Consider the following 21,051-nt stretch of genomic DNA (forward strand, 5'->3'; position numbering starts at 1 on the left):
CCCATCACACCAGTAAAACAAGATTTGGATTTAAAATCACTGGTCATGATGCTGGTACAGGAACACATGAAGGACATTCAGGAGAAAATGGATCAAAAGTTAGAAGCCCTTGCAAGGGAAACACAAAAATCATTGAAAGAAATCCAGGAGAATACAAAAGCCAACAAGGAGGAAATGCAAAAAACACTTAAAGAAATACAGGAGAACTTTGGTCAACAGGCTGAGGTCATGAAAGACGAAACACAAAAATCTCTTAAAGAAATACAGGAGAACTTTGGTCAACAGGCTGAGGTCATGAAAGAAAAAACACAAAAATCTCTTAAAGAATTACAGGAAAGCACAAACAAGCAAGTGAAGGAGCTAAGCAAAATCATCCAGGATCTAAAATCAGAAGTAGAAACAACTAAGAAAACTCAAAAGGAGACAACTTTGGAGATAGAAAGCCTTGGGAAGAAATCAGGGGACAGAGATGCAAATATCAACAACAGAATACAAGAAATAGAAGAAAGAATCTCAGATGCTGAAGATTCCATAGAAACCATGGACTCAACAGTTAAAGAAAATGCAAAATGCAAAAAGCTTGTAACCCAAAATATCCAGGAAATCCAGGACACAATGAGAAGACCAAACCTAAGGATTATAGGCATAGATGAGAGTGAAGATTTACAACTTAAAGGGCCAGCAAATATCTTCAATAAAATTATGGAAGAAAACTTCCCTAACCTAAAGAGAGAGATGCCCATGAATATACAAGAAGCCTACAGAACTCCAAACAGACTGGACCAGAACAGAAATACTTCCCATCACATAATAATCAAAACACCAAATGTTCTAAACAAAGAAAGAATATTAAAGGCAGTAAGAGAAAAAGGCCAAGTAACATATAAAGGAAGACCTATCAGAATCACAGCAGACTTTTCACCTGAGACTATGAAGGCTAGAAGGTCCTGGGCAGATCTCATGCAGACTCTAAGAGAACACAAATGCCAACCAAAACTACTATATCCAGCAAAACTCTCAATCACCATAGATGGAGAAACTAAGATATTTCACGACAAAACCAAGTTCACCCAATATCTATCCACAAACCCAGCCCTAAAAAGGATAATAGGAGGACAACACCAATACAAGGAGGGAAACTTCACCCTGAAAAAAGCAAGATAGTAACCTTTCATCAAACCCAAAAGAAGTTAAGCAATCAAATTTTAAAAATAATGTCAAAAATGATAGGAAGTAACAATCACTATTCCTTAATATCTCTTAACATCAATGGATTCAATGCCCCAATAAAAAGACACAGACTAACTGACTGGATACATAAACAGGACCCTACATTTTGCTGCTTACAGGAAACACACTTCAGGGTCAAAGACAAACACTACCTTAGAGTAAAAGGCTGGAAGACAATTTTACAAGCAAATGGTCTCAGGAAACAAGCTGGAGTAGCCATTTTAATATCAGATAAAATTGACTTTCAACCCAAAGTCATCAAAAGAGACTCTGAGGGACACTTCTTGCTGGTCAAAGGAAAAATACAACAAGAAGAACTCTCAATCCTGAACATCTATGCTCCAAATGCAAGGGCACCCTCTTTCATAAAAGAAACTTTATTAAAACTCAAAGCACACATTGCACCTAACACAATAATTGTGGGTGACTTCAACACTGCACTTTCCTCAATGGACCGATCAGGAAAACAGAAACTAAACAAGGACACAATGAAACTAATTGAAGCTTTGGACCAATTAGATTTAACTGATATATATAGAACATTCTATCCTAAAACAAAAGAATATACCTTTTTTTCAGCACCTCATGGTACCTTCTCCAAAATCGACCATATAATTGGTCACAAGACAGACCTCAACAAATACAAGAAGATAGAACTAATCCCATGCCTCCTATCTGATCACTATGGAATAAAAGTGGTTTTCAATAGCAATAGAAACAACAGAAAACCCACATACACGTGGAAATTGAACAATACTCTACTCAATGATACCTTGGTCAAGGAAGAAATAAAGAAAGAAATTAAAGACTTTTTAGAGCACAATGAAAATGAAAACACAACATACCCAAATCTATGGGACACAATGAAAGCAGTGCTAAGAGGAAAACTCATAGCCCTGAGTGCCTCCAAAAAGAAAATGGAGAGAGCATACATTACCAACTTAGTGACATACCTGAAAGCCCTAGAACAAAAAGAAGCTATTTCACCCAGGAGGAGTAGAAGGCAGGAAATCATCAAACTCAGGGCCGAAATCAATCAAGTAGAAACAAAGAGAACCATACAAAAAATCAACAAAACCAGGAGCTGGTTCTTTGAGAAAATCAACAAGATAGATAAACCCTTAGCCAGACTGACCAAAGGGCACAGAGAAAGTATCCAAATTAACAAACTTAGAAATGAAAAGGGAGACATAACAACGGAAACTGAGGAAATCCAAAAAATCATCAGATCCTACTACAAGAGCCTGTACTCAACACAACTGGAGAATCTGGAGGAAATGGACAATTTCCTTGACAGATACCAAATACCAAAATTAAATCAGGACCAACTAGACCATCTGAACAGTCCCATAAAGCCTAAAGAAATAGAAGGAGTCATAGAAAGTCTTCCAACCAAAAAAAGCACAGGACCAGATGGTTTCAGTGCAGAATTCTACCAGACCTTCAAAGAAGAGTTAACACCAATACTCTTCAAACTATTCCACAAAATAGAAACAGAAGGAACACTACCCAATTCCTTCTACGAAGCCACAATTACGCTGATACCAAAGCCACACAAAGATCCAACAAAGAAAGAGAACTTCAGACCAATTTCCCTTATGAACATCGATGCAAAAATACTCAATAAAATTCTTGCCAACCGAATCCAAGAACACATCAAAACGATCATCCACCATGATCAAGTAGGCTTTATCCCGGGAATGCAGGGTTGGTTCAATATACGGAAATCCATCAATACAATCCACTACATAAACAGACTCAAAGAACAAAATCACATGGTCATTTCATTGGATGCTGAAAAAGCATTTGACAAAATTCAGCATCCTTTCATGCTTAAAGTCTTGGAGAGAACAGGAATTCAAGGCCCATACCTAAACATAGTAAAAGCAATATACAGCAAACCGGTAGCCAGCATCAAACTAAACGGAGAGAAACTTGAAGCAATCCCACTGAAATCAGGGACCAGACAAGGCTGCCCCCTTTCTCCTTATCTTTTCAATATTGTACTTGAGGTACTAGCTCGGGCAATTCGACAACATAAGGAGGTCAAAGGGATACAAATTGGAAAGGAGGAAGTCAAACTATCATTATTTGCAGACGACATGATAGTCTACCTAAGTGACCCAAAAAACTCCACTAGAGAGCTCCTACAGCTGATAAACAACTTCAGCAAAGTGGCAGGTTATAAAATCAACTCAAGCAAATCAGTGGCCTTCCTATACTCAAAGGATAAGCAGGCTGAGAAAGAAATTAGGGAAATGACCCCCTTCACAATAGCCACAAACAGTATAAAGTATCTTGGGGTTACTCTTACCAAACATACGAAAGATCTGTATGACAAGAACTTCAAGACTCTGAAGAAGGAAATGGAAGAAGACCTCAAAAAATGGGAAAACCTCCCATGCTCATGGATCGGTAGAATCAATATAGTTAAAATGGCCATTTTGCCTAAAGCACTATACAGATTCAATGCAATACCCATCAAAATCCCAACTCAATTCTTCACAGAGTTAGAAAGAGCAATTATCAAATTCATCTGGAACAACAAAAAACCCAGGATAGCTAAAACTATTCTCAGCAACAAAAGAAAATCTGGGGGAATCAGTATCCCTGACCTCAAGCAATACTACAGAGCAATAGTGTTAAAAACTGCATGGTATTGGTACAGTGACAGGCAGGAGGATCAATGGAACAGGATTGAAGATCCAGAAATGAACCCACACACCTATGGCCACTTGATCCTCGACAAAGAGGCTGAAAACATCCAATGGAAAAAAGATAGCCTTTTCAACAAATGGTGCTGGTTCAACTGGAGGTCAGCATGCAGAAGAATGCGAATTGATCCATCCTTGTCTCCTTGTACTAAGCTCAAATCCAAATTGATCAAGGACCTCCACATAAAGCCAGACACTCTGAAGCTAATAGAAAAGAAACTGGGGAAGACCCTTGAGGACATCGGTACAGGGAGAAAGTTTCTGAACAGAACACCAATAGCGTATGCTCTAAGAGCAAGAATTGACAAATGGGACCTCATAAGGTTACAGAGTTTCTGTAAGGCAAAGGACACCATCAAGAGGACAGATTGGCAACCAACAAATTGGGAAAAGATCTTCACCAATCCTACATCAGATAGAGGGCTAATATCCAATATATATAAAGAACTCAAGAAGTTAGACTCCAGAAAACCGAACAACCCTATTAAAAAATGGGGTACAGAGTTAAACAAAGAATTCTCACCTGAAGAACTTCGGATGGCGGAGAAGCATCTTAAAAAATGCTCAACTTCATTAGTCATTAGGGAAATGCAAATCAAAACAACCCTAAGATTTCATCTTACACCAGTCAGAATGGCTAAGATTAAAAATTCAGGAGACAGCAGGTGTTGGAGAGGGTGCGGAGAAAGAGGAACACTCCTCCACTGCTGGTGGGGTTGCAAATTGGTACAACCACTCTGGAAATCAGTCTGGCGGTTCCTCCGAAAACTGGGCACCTCACTCCCAGAAGATCCTGCTATACCGCTCCTGGGCATATACCCAGAGGATTCCCCACCATGTAATAAGGATACATGCTCTACTATGTTCATAGCAGCCCTATTTATAATTGCCAGATGCTGGAAAGAACCCAGGTATCCCTCAACAGAAGAGTGGATACAAAAAATGTGGTATATCTACACAATGGAGTACTATTCAGCCATTAGAAACAATGAATTCATGAAATTCTTAGGCAAATGGATGGAGCTAGAGAACATCATACTAAGTGAGGTAACCCAGACTCAAAAGGTGAATCATGGTATGCACTCACTAATAAGTGGTTATTAACCTAGAAAACTGGAATACCCAAAACATAATCCACACATCAAATGAGATACAAGAAGAAAGCAGGAGTGGTCCCTGGTTCTGGAAAGACTCAGTGAAACAGTATTTGGCAAAACCAGAACGGGGAACTGGGAAGGGGTGGGAGGGAGGACAGGGGAAGAGAAGGGGGCTTACGGGACTTTCGGGGAGTGGGGGAGGCTAGAAAAGGGGACATCATTTGAAATGTAAATAAATTATATCGAATAAAAAAAAAGAACAGGTAAAGACATTAAAAATTCTTATATTCAGAGAGATGCTATTTAAAAAAGGTAAAATGAAAACATGCTCAAATAAACTCTTAACCTTGAAAAAAAAAAAAAAAAGAACTCAAGAAGTTAGAGCCCAGAAAACCAAACTACCCTATTAAAAATGGGGTACAGAGCTAAACAAAGAATTTTCACCTGAAGAATTTTGAATGGCTGAGAAGCAGCTTAAAACATGCTCAACTTCATTAGTCAATGGGGAAATGCAAATCAAAACAACCCTGAGATTTCACCTCACACCAGTCAGAATGGCTAAGATTAAAAACTCAGGAGACAGCAGGTGTTGGAGAGGATGTGGAGAGAGAGGAACACTCCTCCACTGCTAGTGGGGTTGCAAATTAGTATAATCACTCTAGAAATCAGTTTGGCAGTTCCTCAGAAAACTGGGTACCTCACTTACTGAGGATCCTGCTATACCACTCCTGGGCATATACCCAGAGGATTCCCCAGCATGCAATAAGGACACATGCTCCACTACATTCATAGCAGCCCTATTTATAATAGCCAGAAACTGGAAAGAACCCAGGTATCGTTCAATGGAAGAATCGATGCAAAAAAATGTGGTATATTTACACAATGGAGTACTATTAAGCCATTAGAAACAATGAATTCATGAAATTCTTAGACAAATGGATGGAGCTGGAGAACATCATACTAAGTGAGGTAAACCAGTCTCAAAAGATCAAGCATGGTATGCACTCACTAATAAGTGGATATTAGCCTAGAAAATTGGAATATCCAAAACATAATAAGAATGGAGGAGTGGCCCCTGGTTCGGGAAAGACTCAGTGTAGCAGTGTAGGGCAAAACTAGAACAGGGAAGTGGGAAGAGGTGGATGGGAGAACAGGGGGAGGGAAGGGGGCCTATGTGACATTCAGGGAGTGGGGGCCAGAAAAGGGGAAATCATTTGAAATGTAAATAAAAAATATATCGAATAAAAAAATAGAATGTGCCCACTCCTCATAATAGTAAGTAAAGACTGCATAATAAGAAATACAAAGAACTTTCATAATCACACTAAAAAGAGACACTTGGAACAAATTTGTGTTTAAGGAAAAATAGTTAGGTCAAGGACAAAGCCACAGGTATGCACTATGATAAATCAAGACCATGTGAAGCTGCTGCTTTGAACTTATAATGAGCATAAATAATGAAACACTGGTTTGAACTTGTTATTGATATTCTTCTCTAACTCCCATTTTGTGTAAAATCACTGGTCTGGATGATGTTAGAGGAACACATGAAGGACATAAATATATCTCTTAAAGAAATTCAGGAGAAAAATGACCAAAAGGTAGAAGCCCTTACAAGGGAAACACAAAAATCACTTAAAGAATTTCAGGAGAATATGGGTCATAAGTTAGTAGTCAATAAGGAGGAAATGCAAAAATCACTTAAAGAAATACAGGAGAACTTTGACCAACAGGCAGAAGTCATGAAAGAGGAAACACAAAAACTCTCAAAGAATTAGAGGAAAATAAAAACAAGCAAGTGAAGGAACTGAGCAAAAACATCTACTCTACTATGTTCATAGCAGCCCTATTTATAATTGCCAGATGCTGGAAAGAACCCAGGTATCCCTCAACAGAAGAGTGGATGCAAAAAATGTGGTATATCTACACAATGGAGTACTATTCAGCCATTAGAAACAATGAATTCATGAAATTCTTAGGCAAATGGATGGAGCTAGAGAACATCATACTAAGTGAGGTAACCCAACTCAAAAGGTGAATCATGGTATGCACTCACTAATAAGTGGGTGTTAACCTAGAAAACTGGAATACCCAAAACATAATCCACACATCAAATGAGGTACAAGAAGAAAGGAGGAGTGGCCCCTTGTTCTGGAAAGACTCAGTGAAGCAGTATTCGGCAAAACCAGAATGGGGAAGTGGGAAGGGGTGAGTGGGAGGACAGGGGGGAGAAAAGGGGGCTTACGGAACGTTCGGGAAGTGGGGGGCTAGAAAAGGGGAAATCATTTGAAATGTAAATAAAAAATATATCGAATAAAAAAAAAACAGCCAGAATCTAAAAAAAGTAGAAACAACTAAAAATCACAAAGGGAGACAATTTTGGAGATAGAAAACCGTGGCAAGAAATGAGGGGCCATAGATGCAAATATCACCAACAGAATACAAGAGATAGAAGAATCTCAGATGCTGAAGATACCATAGAAACCATGGACTAAACAGTCAAAGAAAATGCAAAAAGCTTGTAACCCAAAACATCCAGGAAATCCAGGACATAATGAGAAAGCCAAACCTAAGGATTATAGGAATTGATGAGAATGATGATTTACAACTTAAAGGGCCAGCAAATATCTTCAACAAAATTATAAAAGAAAACTTCCCTAACCTAAAGAGAGAGATGCCCATGAATATACAAGAAGCTTAAAGAACACCAAACAGACTGGATAAGAACACAAGTACTTCCTGTCACATAATAATAAAAACCCCAAATGTACTAAACAAAGAATGAATACTTAGGGCAGTAAGAGAAAAGGGGGCAAGTAACATATAAAGGAAGACCTATCAGAATTACCCCAGACTTCTCACCAGAGACCATGAAAGAAAGCTAGAAGATCCTGGGCGGATCTCATGCAGACTCTAAGAGAACACAAATGCCAGCCAAGACTACTATACCCAGCAAAACTTTCAATCACAATAGATGGAGAAAGCAAGATATTCCATGACAAAACCAAATTTACACAATATCTTTCCACAAACCCAGCCCTTCAAAGGATAATGGGGGAAAACACCATTACAACGAGGGAAACTATACCCTGGAAAAAGCAGGATATTAAACTTCTTTCAACAAACCAAAATAACCACACAAGTATAAAATTAACATCAAAATGATAGGAAGCAATAACCACTACTCCTTAATATCTCTTAACATCAATGGACTCAATTCCCCAATAAAAAGACATAGACTAAGAGACTGGATACATAAACAGGACCCTACATTTTGCTGCATACAAGAAACACACCTCAGTGTCAAAGACAAAAACTACCTTAGAGTAAAAGCCTGGAAGATAATTCTACAAGCAAATGGTCTCAGGAAACAAGCTGGAGTTGCCATTCTAATAACAGATAAAATTGACTTTCAAACTAATATCATCAAAAGAGACATGGAAGGACACTTCTTGCTGGTCAAAGGAAAAATCCACCAAGAAGAACTCTCAATCCTGAACATTTATGCTCTAAATGCAAGGGCACCCTCATTCATAAAAGAAACTTTACTAAAGCTCAAAGCACACATTGCACCTAACACAATCATCATGGGTGACTTTAACACTCCACTCTCCTCAATGGACTGATCAGGAAAACAGAAACTAAACAGGGAGACAGTGAAACGAATAGAAGCTTTGGACCAATTGGATTTAACAGATATATATAGAACTTTTCATCCCAAAGCAAAAGAATATACCTTTTTCTCAGCACATCATGGTACCTTCTCCAAAATCGATCATATAGTTGGTCACAAGACAAACCTCAACAAATATAAGAAGATTGAAATAATCCCATGCCTCCTATCAGATCACTATGTACTAAAAGTGGTTTTTAATAACAATAACAGCAACAGAAAGTTCACATATACATGGAAACTGAACAATACTCTACTCAATGATACCTTGGTCAAGGAAGAAATAAAGAAAGAAATCAAAGATTTTTTACAATTTAACGAAAACGAAGGCACAACATATCCAATTCAATGGGACACAATGAAAACAGTGCTAAGAGGAAAACTCATAATAGATTTGAGTGCCTCTAAAAATAAATTGGAGAGAGCATACAATAGAAGCTTAATGGAACAACTGAAAGCCCTGGAACAAAAAGAAGCTAATTCACCCAGGAGGAGAAGAAGACAGGAAATCACCAAACACATGGCTGAAATCAATCAAGTAGAAACTAAGAGAACCATACAAAGAATCAACAAAACCACGAGCTGGTTCTTTGAGAAAATCAACAAGATAGATAAACTCTTAGTCGGACTGACCAAAGGGCACAGAGACAGTATCCAAATTAACAAAATTAGAAATGAAAAGGGAGATATAACAACAGAAATGGAGGAAATTAAAAAAAAAATCATCAGATCCTACTACAAAAGCCTATACTCAACACAACTGGAGAATCTGGAGGAAATGGACAATTTCCTAGACAGATACCAAATATCAAAATTAAATCAGGACCAAACAGATCATCTAAACAGTCCCATAACCCCTAAAGAAATGGAAGGGGTCATAGAAAGTCTTCCAACCAAAAAAAGCACAGGACCAGAATACTACCAGACCTTCAAATAAGACTTAACACCAATACTCTTCAAACTATTCCACCAAATAGAAATGGAAGGAACACTACCCAACTCCTTCCACGAATCAACAATTACACTGATACCAAAACCACACAAAGATCCAACTAAGAAAGAGAATTTCAGGCCAATTTCCCTTATGAATATTGATGCAAAAATACTCAATAAAATTCTTGCCCACCGAATCCAAGAACACATCAAAACAATCATTCACCATGATCAAGTGGACTTCATCCCAGGGATGCAGGGATGGTTTAATATATGGAAATCCATCAATGCAATCCACTACATAAACAAACTCAAAGAAAAAAAACACCACATGATCATTTCATTAGATGCTGAAAAAGCATTTGACAAAATTCAGCATCCTTTCATGCTAAAAGTCTTGGAAAGGACAGGAATTCAAGGCCCATATCTAAACATAGTAAAAGCAATGTACAGCAAACTGGTAGCCAACATCAAACTAAATGGAGAGAAACTTGAAGCAATCCCACTAAAATCAGGGACTAGACAAGGCTGCCCCCTTTCACCATATCTTTTCAATACAGTTCTTGAAGTCCTAGCTAGAGCAATTCGACAACATAAGGAGGTCAGAGTGATACAAATCGGAAAGAAAGAAGTCAAACTATCACTATTTGCAGAAGATATGATAGTGTACTTAAGTGATGCAAATTCTCTACCAGAGAATTCCTACAGCTTATAAACAACTTCAGCAAAGTGTCTGGTTACAAAATCATTTCAAGCAAATCAGTAGCCTTTCTTTACTCAAAGGATAAGCAGACAGAGAAAGAAATTAGGGAAATGACACCCTTCACAATAGCCACAAACAGCATAAAGGATCTTGGGGTGACTCTAACCTAACAAGTGAAAGACCTATATGACAAGAACTTCAGATCTCTGAAGAAGGAAATCCAAGAATACCTCAGAAAATGGAAAAACTTTCCATGCTCTTGGATTGGCAGGATTAATATAGTTAAAATGGTCATCTTGCCAAAAGCAATCTACAGATTCAATGCAATCCCCATCAAAATCCCAACTCAGTTCTTCATAAAAAAAATGAGAAAGAGCAATTCTCAAATTCATCTGGAATAACAAAGAACCGAGGATAGCTAAAACTATTCTCAACAGTAAAAGAACTTCTGGGGGAATCAGTATCCCAGACCTCAAACATTACTACAGAGCAATAGTGATAAAAACTGCATGGTATTGATACAATGTCAGGCAAGTGGATCAATGGAATAGGATTGAACACAGAAATGAAACCACACACCTATGGTCACTTGATCTTTGACAAAGGAGCTGAAAGCATCCAGTGGAAAAAAGATAGTCTTTTCAACAAATGGTGCTGGTTCAACTGGAGGACAGCATGCAGAAGAAAGCAAACCGATCCATTCTTATCTCCTTGTACTAAGCTCAACGCCGAGTGGATCAAGGACCTCCACATAAAACCTGACACACTGAAACTAATAGAAAAGAAACTGGGGAAGACCCTTGAGGACATGGGCACAGGGGAAAAGTTCCTGAACAGAACTTCTATAGCTTATGCTCTAAGATCAAGAATTGACAAATGGGACCTCATAAAACTACAAAGTTTCTGTAAGGCAAAGGACACCATCAAAAGGACAAAATGTCAACCAACAGATTGGGAAAGGATCTTCACCAACCCTAAATCCAACAGAGGGCTAATATCTAATATATACAAAGAACTCAAGAAGGTAGACCCCCACAGAAACAAATAACCCTATTAAAAAGTGGGATACAGAGCTAAACAAAGAATTTTCCCATGAAGAACTTCAGATGGCTGAGAAGCACCTTAAGAAATGTTCAACATCATTAATCATTAGGGAAATACAAATCAAAACAACCCTAAGATTTCACCTCACACCAGTCAGAATGGCTAAGGTCAAAAAATCAGGAGACAGCAAGTGTTGGTGAGGATGTGGAGAAAGAGGAACACTCCTCCACTGCTGGTGGGATTGCAAGATGGTACAACCACTCTGGAAATCAGTCTGGCAGTTCCTCAGAAAACTGGGCATGACACTTCCTGAGCACCCTGCTATACCACTCCTGGGCATATACCCAGAGGATTTCCCGGCATGTAATAAGGACATATGCTCCACTATGTTCATAGCAGCCCTATTTATAATTGCCAGAAGCTGGAAAGAACCCAGGTGTCCCTCAACTGAGGAATGGATACAAAAAAATGTGGTATATTTACACAATGGAGTACTATTCAGCCATTAGAAACAATGAATTCATGAAATTCTTAGACAAATGGATGGAGCTGGAGAACATCATACTAAGTGAGGTAACCCAGTCTCAAAAGATCAATCATGGTATCCATTCACTGATAAGTGGATATTAGCCTATCCACATATTAAATGATGTCCAAGAAGAACGGAGGAGTGACCCCTGGTTCTGGAAAGACTTAGTGCAGCAGTGGGGAATACCAGAACAGGGCAGTGGGAAGGGGTATATGGGGGAACAGGGGGATGGAATAGGGCCTATGGGACTTTCAGGGAGTGAGGAGCCAGAAAAGGGGAAATCATTTGAAATGTAAATAAAAATATATCGAATAAAAAAAAGAAAAAAAAGATAAAAACCTGAAAAAAAAGACCTTGACAGAAACCAATGTGATATAAAAATTGTGTAGATAATCTCAAACAAAGATCATAAGAGGGAGAAACACATCTATGCTAAGTAAAATATTTAAAGAAGGTGAACATCAAATTTGAAAGAGGCTCCATTGGGGAAGGACAAAACTACTTAAATTCAAAAAGGCTAGTTATTAAAATAAAAATAATCAAATGTGTTTAAATCAGGAGTTCCTAATATACTAAAGAAATTTTGGTCACTGTAAGGATAAAAAGGAAGAAAATCAAGTGTTTATCTTTATTTTAGTACATCAACCTCTCCCTGCATAACAATTATAAGAGAGAGACAATATATTTTTCTTATTGGATATATTTTATTTACATTTCAATAACTCAGAAAGTAGGAACTAACAGAAATAAGATGCCATTATTTTATATCTTCTCTGTTACTTAGCAGATCCAAACAATGAATGAAACAGCAACCAATATAAAAAGAGAGAAAAATCAAACTTTTGGAACTTTATCAATGTGAGCAGAATTCATAATCTACAATATTCAGTCGCCAAGTATGATGAAATTTGAATACCATGGTAGTTTACCTCTCTACACAAAGGAGAAATTAGATATTCTTACTATACATAGGTACTTATTGCAGATCCCATTTGTCTTAGAATTTTATTGCTGTGAACAGACACCATGACCATAGAAACTCTTATAAAGGAAAACATTTAATTGGGACTGGCTTATAGTTTTAGAGGTATAGCCCATTATTGTCATGTTGGGAAGCATAGCAGCATGCAAGCAGACATGGTGCTGGAAAAGGAGCTGAGATTTCTACATCTGGATCCACAGGCAGAAGAAGGAGATAGTGTGCTATACTGGTTGTAGCCTGAGCATAGGAGACCTCAAAGTCCACTCTCTTAGTGGTATACTTCCTTCAACAAGATTATACCTACTCCAGCAAGGCCACGCCTCCTAATAGTCCTACTCTTTATGGCCAAGCACTCTATATTGCAAAGAGGAGTTTCCTTGGTAAGGGTTGAGGACTACAGTTATCTGTGGGCATAAGGAACATTATAATTTCAAAAAATAAGAGAATAAAAAGAATCAACAAATGGAATTCTGGAATTTAACCTAATTATAAATTAAAGAAAGTGTCTGGCCCACATAAATGTGCCAAAAAGTATAAACTACTTGGCAACTGTACATTCTAGTTAATCACAACTAGTATAATTCTCAGAGCCACATTTCACATTGACTGTGACTATCTGCTCCTTATGAGCCAAGATTCTGGTCAAGAAACAATATATGTTAAAGGTATTCTTCGAGGATACTTGAACTTGAAGTTTTATTTATATCTACACAGCATACATATAGAGTGGAATAAAACAACATAAAGTTTCACATAAAGCTTAAAATTTTCAAGAAACGTTTCATTGAAAGTGTAGCACATTAGAAATCTGTAGTTTCTCTCATTATAGGAGTTTAGTTTTGTGAAGACATTGCTGTTTGAAAGTCTTTATGGATTGCCGTTTTCTATTGACTATCTCAGATAAGATAGACAGGAATGCAAAGATTACATATACTGGAAATGGCTCTCTAAATTAACAGAAATAAAGTAGAATTAATAATCAGAATATGGCCATATCATTGAATGCATAATTGCACCCGCATCATATCATGAGTAGCTGGGAAGAGAACCCGCTGTTTCTTTTTTCTTTTCCCTTTTCCCTTTTTCATTTTTTCCATTTTTCTTCTCTCTCTCTCTCTCTCTCTCTCTCTCTCTCTCTCTCTCTCTCTCTCTCTCTCTCTCTCTGCATGTGAGTGCGGAAGCCAGATGTTAATGTCAGTTTCTTCCTGGATAACCAATTGCCTACCTTATATATTGAAGCAAGGTTTCTCACTGGGGTTCAGAACTCTCATCTTCAGGCTTACAGAGCAACTGTTTTATTTGTGGATCCCTCTCTGCAGTTTTGATAAGGTAAATATTTAAAACAGTCATGTCCCTGGCTTCTTGAAGGTAACAGAGTTACATGGGATACTATCTAAATGTGAGCACATTTACTGGAGTTTTTTAAAGACGGTTCAGAGAAGAAACAATCATTGTGCAGAAATAGTGATGTAGTACAAAACGGCATGTAGATATATTCTGTGCTCTTTTGTTGAAGGATGATGCAATTTGCTTTGAGTATGAGAAATGTACAAGATTAAGACTGAAATCATAGATCATTAGCACAGTGAAGCCTGGCTATACCAGCTTTGATTTATGTTGTGTTTATTTTTTCTCATCAAACATTTTTTCTCCTTGATAACCAGTGCCCAAGCCTTCTTCCTGTTTCAGCTTATCAGAACTTCTGTGAGCCTTGAAATTCTATGCACCTAAAAGAATATAGGGCTAATGAAACTCACCATTGTTTATTTCTTAAGAGTAGCCTTTTCTCCCTCCCTCCTTTCCCACTTCCCTCCTTGCCTCCATCCTCCTCCCTCACACTTCCTTCTTCCTTTCTCTGTCCCTCCCTCCTTCCCTTTTCCCTCCCTCCCTCCCTCCCTCCCTCCCTCCCTCCCTCCCTCCCTCCCTCCCTCCTTCCTTCCTTCCTTCCTTCCTTCCTTCCTTCCTTCCTTCCTTCCTTCCTTCCTTTCTTCTTACCTTCCTTTTGTGAGGTGGGGTCTTACTATGTAGCTCCAACTGGTCTAGAACTCAATATATAGATCAGGCTGGCCTTAAACTCACAGAGATCTCTGCTTAATGAGTGCTGAGATTAAAGATATGACCCACCTAGATTTTCAAACTAATGCTTTATTGTGGTATTATGTCAGTAATAAGGAATAAGCCTTGATATTTTAAAAGACCTGCTGTCATTTAAAGTAATAAATGTTTTAGAACTCATGGTTATATAGATTGTATGTATTGTTCCAGATTCATAATCTAGGAGCGGGGGCTCTGTGGCCAGTGTTCTGAAAACAAAACAAAACAAAACAAAACAAAACAAAACCCTGTGCTTCATCAATTAGCAGTCATTGATTAAGCTGCATCAGGTTTACCTCTTTGGAGTGCACTGTACTTTCAGGATGGAAGAGCTTGAGTCATCTCCAATCTCTCAGAACCATTGGTAGTATTGTTAGAAAGAAAAGACAGGCTAGGTAAAAGATTTGTTTTTTTCCCCCATAATCAACCTGACATAGGAACCCAACATCTGAGAGATAGGGGGCTCATATACAAGACGAAGTTTCAAAGGAGGGAGGGAAGACTGAGCTATAAAGAAAACTACACAAAGAGCAGCGAAATGTGTAAGATAGCTGACAAACATGATTAAAAGCAGAAAATTAGTGTGGGAAGTGAAAACACGAGAAAGTGCGTTTTGAAATTGATTGAGAACACTTAAAAGAAACCAGTCAGCAAGAACAAAAACTAGACCCAACTGTGGTCTTATTTATAGTTTTATTAGCACAAATACAACTTTCAAATTATTTAATAAACCAGTTTCTTCAGCTAATGTGCTTGCTTGAACTTTACCAAAAGTATTTGCCTCTAAGTAAATGATCCTTTCTATAAAATATGCCCAGGTATAAATAGATACTGATTCATAGATACCGCAAGTAAATGGTGTCATAAACATTTGCTCATTTATATCTAGCTTGTTCATGGGTTAGTGTCTTCAACATCCATCCATGTTATATGATGTATTAAAATTTATACCTTTTAAAGAAATTGTTTGTTATACAAAATGAGTTTCATTATGACATAGAGATAATTTTCCTTTGTTCATATTTATCCCTCACTGTCCTTTTCATTCCTTTATAAAGTTGCATAATTTTGTATCATGTGGATACACTGAAGTTTATTTATTCATGTCTTGATGAATATTTGGATTATCTCTACCTTTTAGCTATGTCAACAATGCTGCTATACATCTTTGTAACTGTTGTCATGGGAAAGTGGAAAGATGAACTAGAGAGGCATGATGAGTCCTTAGGATGCTTTCTTTCTAGGTCACTGGAGACCACTTTGCTTGTGTAAATGAGCCAGTACTGAATCCAGCCCAAGTTAGTAGAGCTTCACACATGAGTTTGGAAGCAAAACCTCTGTTGGTGATCAAGGCTTCTTAGTATCATATGCAAACATGCTTGTTTATATCTCCTGAGATCCTTAAGGGAAAGTAGGACAGGTGAATTGAAGCATTGTATTCCCCTTAGGCAAGGTCTCTCATTGAACCTGGCACTTACTATTTCAGCCACATTAGTTAGCTAGCAAACCCCCACAAACCTTCTGTCTGTTATGGCCTCTGCCTGAGTGCAGATAGGCACACACACACATGCATACCTCCCACATGCATACATACACAAAACCTATAATAAAACATAAATTTGATATAAAACAATGTACAAAACTTAGGCTCAATATTTTCAGTATATATATATATATATATATATATATATATATATATATATATATATATATATAGATATATAGATAGATAGATAGATAGATAGATAGAAAAAATATGATATTTTAACACATGCACAGTATACAAGATGTGTGTTTTCTTGTTATTGTTGAGAATGTTTCTCAGAATATTGATAGTTTATTTTCTAACATAAGATGAACTGCTTGGAATTTAGGGAGTTTCTATTGAGTTGGATTTTCATAATTTAGTCATACATAGATAAGCATAGATAGTCTTTATCACAGGGTGCATTGTATTTCTTTTCTCTAAATTAATGTGCTAAAGTCTCAGTTCCCAGTAGAAATCTGTCTTTTATTTAACCAGAGACAAAAGGTGTCTATTGCTTGAAAATCCTCAAACATGAGCTTGGGTGAATACATTTATAAGAGAACCTAAAGCTTGAATATTAGGGAGTATGCATAAAACTTTTCATGCCAAAATACAATCGTCTCTAGCTACAGTTCTTTACACTTGAGTTGTGAGATACCCTACCTGCCTTTTTTCCATGGACAATCATTTTTACTTGGACAAATGTTTGACAAGCAAATCATGATTATTTGCCTAGTGTATTTGGCAGATATTTTTGTGAAAATCAATGAAGTGAGCATGTTATTTCAACAAAAACAACTAACAGTATTTGTTGCCAAAGATAAAATACCAACTTTCAAGAAAAAAATTAGAATTTTGGAAAGTTTATATATGCTACCAACAGCTTTCGTGCTTCCAAATACTTAAAGATATTTTCTGAAGAGATTGGTATTGATATTAAGGAATACGATATAAAAGTTTTTTTAATAACAAAAGACAGCATTAAGAAGATCTGTCTAACATGGTGAACTGATATTTTCCAGATGACCAATTCAGAGTTTCATAAAATTATAAATGAGTAGAAAAAAAACCAATATAAGGCATATCATTGAACTTTAGTGTAACAGAGAATAAAATGTTCATTAATATGGTCTTAGTTTCTATTGAAAAACTGACTATATTTTGCATCTGAGTATGTGTGTGGTACATGAATGCATGTATACATGTCTGCACTTGTGTGGAGTTTCAGTGTTAATGTTGGGTGGCTTCCTCAATTTCTCTATTTATTAAGGCATGTTCCAAGCATCCCCAAGATCTGGCTCTCCTGTACTGGGATCACAGGTAGGCTGCTGTGCTCAGCTGACCTGTACATAGGCTTTGTGGTTTGAATTCCAGTCTTCATTCAAGCTTGCATGATAAATGATGTACTTATTGAGCAATGCCTCAGTCTGCATGTCAGCTTTTATGGATCTATCATTTTCACTTTCTGATGTGGTTTCTAAAGGGGCTAGCCACATTTTTCCCTAACAGATTATTAGAATAGATACCTTTATTTTCAAAGTATATATTTTTAAAAGATAAATTGTTTATACTTCCATAAAAAATTATAATGACTAGACTACAAAAGTAGTCTATGAGTGTCTTAGTTAGGGTTTCTATTCCTGCACAAACATCATGACCAAGAAGCAAGTTGGGGAGGAAAGGGTTTATTCAGCTTACACTTCTCCATTGCTGTTGACCACCAGAGGAAGTCAGGACTGGAACTCAAGCAGGTCAGGAAGCAGGAGCTGATATAGAGGCCATGGAGGGATGTTTCTTACTGGCATGCTTCCCCTGGCTTGCTCAGCCTGCTCTCTTATAGAACCCAAGAGCACCAGCCCAGAGATGGTACCACCCACAAGGGGCCCTCCTCCTTGAACACTAATTAAGAAAATTCCCCACAGATGGATCACATGGGGGCACTTCCCCAACTAAAGCTCCTTTCTCTGTGATAACTCCAGCCTGTGTCAAGTTGACACACAAAACCAGCCAGTCCAATGAGAGTCTCACATAAAAAGTATGAGAGTCAGCTGGGCAGTGGTGGCGCACCTCTGTAATCCCAGCACTCTGGGAGGCAGAGGCAGGTAGATTTCTGAGTTCGAGGCCAGCCTGGTCTACAGAGTGAGTTCTAAGAAACCCTGTCTTGAAAAAAATCAAATCCAAAAAAAAAAAGTATGAGAATCTAGTTCTATTCTTTTAAGCTAGACTATTAAAAGATGTGAAAATGCAAAACAATGTTAATCTTCTCATTAAGTTTTATTTTGGAAAAATTACTTTTTACTAAAATATTTTAGTTATTCTAACTTGTAGTTTTAATCTTGCTATTTTAAAAACGAATTTGCAAGTTACTATCTTAAATCTTTCACTTTTACTTGTAACATCATAAGTACTTAATAGCTATAATTCACATTAACCATGCTCATTAGAGTTTTCAAATTTCAACACTATAAAGAAGTTCTGGACTGCAAAATTCCTGGATTTGTGGTACAATACAATTAAATGTTTCTTAGAGTAAATTTAAAAAAAAAATAAACTGCATTAGAAACACATGAGCAGCTTCTTGAAAATGCAGACTCCTGATCCTTGCCTTGAATTGACTTGGGCTTCTTTTTTTATTATTTATTTATTTATTTATTTATTTATTTATTTATTTTAATTAATTTTTAAAAATTTTATTCGATATATTTTTTAATTTATATTTCAAATGATTTCCCCTTTTCTGGTCCCCCACTCCCCGAAAGTCACATAAGCCCCCTTCCCTCCCTCTGTTTTCCCACCCATCCCTTCCCACTTCCCTGTTCTGGTTTTGTCTTATACTGCTACACTGAGTCTTTCCAGAACAAGGGGCCACTCCTCCATTCTTCTTGTACCTCATTTGATGTGTGGATTATGTTTTGGGTATTTCAGTTTTCCAGGCTAATATCCACTTATTAGTGAGTGCATACCATGATTGATCTTTTGAGACTGGGTTATCTCATTTAGTATGATGTTCTCCAGCTCCATCCATTTGCCTAAGAATTTCATGAATTCATTGTTTCTAATGACTGAATAGTACTCCATTGTGTATATATACCAGATTTTTTGCATCCATTCTTTTTTTCTTTTTTTTTATTCGATATATTTTTTATTTACATTTCCAATGGTTTCCCATTTTCTAGCCCCCCACTCCCCAAAAGTCCCATAAGCCCCCTTCTCTCCCCCTGTCCTCCCACCCCTTCCCACTTCCCTGTTCTGGTTTTGCCCTATACTGCTTCACTGAGTCTTTCCAGAACCAGGGGCCACTCCTCCGTTCTTCTTGTACCTCATTTTATGTGTGAATTATGTTTTGGGTATTCCAGTTTTCTAGGCTAACACCCACTTATTAGTGAGTGCATACCATGATTCATCTTTTGAGTCTGGGTTACTTCACTTAGTATGATGTTCTCCAGCTCCATCCATTTGCCTAAGAATTTCATGAATTCATTGTTTCTAATGGCTGAATAGTACTCCATTGTGTATATATACCACATTTTTTGCATCCATTCTTCTGTTGAGGGATACCTGGGTTCTTTCCAGCTTCTGGCTATTATAAATAGGGCTGCTATGAGCATAGTGGAACATGTATCCTTATTACATGGTGGGGAATCCTCTGGGTATATGCCCAGGAGTGGTATAGCAGGATCTTTTGGAAGTGACATGCCCAGTTTTCTGAGGAACCACCAGACTGATTTCCAGAGTGGTTGTACTAATTTGCAACCCCACCAGCAGTGGAGGAGTGTTCCTCTTTCTCCACATCCTCACCAACACCTGCTCTCTCCTGAGTTTTTAATCTTAGCCATTCTGACTGGTGTAAGGTGAAATCTCAGGGTTGTTTTGATTTGCATTTCCCTGATGACTAGTGAAGTTGAGCATTTTTTAAGATGTTTCTCCGCCATCCGAAGTTCTTCAGGGAGAATTCTTTAACTCTGTACCCCATTTTTCAATAGGGTTATTTAGTTTTCTGGGGTCTAACTTCATGAGTTCTTTGTATATATTGGATATTAGCCCTCTATCTGATGTAGGGTTGGTGAAGATCTTTTCCCAATTTGTTGGTTGCCAATTTGTCCTTTTGATGGTGTCCTTTGCTTTACAGAAACTTTGTAATTTTTTTATTCGATATAATTTATTTACATTTCAAATGATTTCCCCTTTTCTAGCCCCCCACTCCCTGAAAGTCCCGTAGCCCCCCTTCTCTTCCCCTGTCCTCCCACCCACCCCTTCCCACTTCCCCATTCTGGTTTTGCCGAATATTGCTTCACTGAGTCTTTCCAGAACCAGGGGCCACTCCTCCTTTCTTCTTGTACCTCATTTGATGTGTGGATTATGTTTTGGGTAATTTTATGAGGTCCCATTTGTCAATTCTTGATCTTAGAGCATAAGCTATTGGTGTTCTGTTCAGGAACATTCCCCCCGTACTGATGTCCTCAAGGGTCTTCCCCAGTTCCTTTTTTATTAGCTTCAGAGTGTTTGGCTTTTTGTGGAGGTTCT

The sequence above is a fragment of the Apodemus sylvaticus genome, chromosome X (assembly GCF_947179515.1).
Source record: "Apodemus sylvaticus chromosome X, mApoSyl1.1, whole genome shotgun sequence".
NCBI classification, from domain to species: domain Eukaryota; kingdom Metazoa; phylum Chordata; class Mammalia; order Rodentia; family Muridae; genus Apodemus; species Apodemus sylvaticus.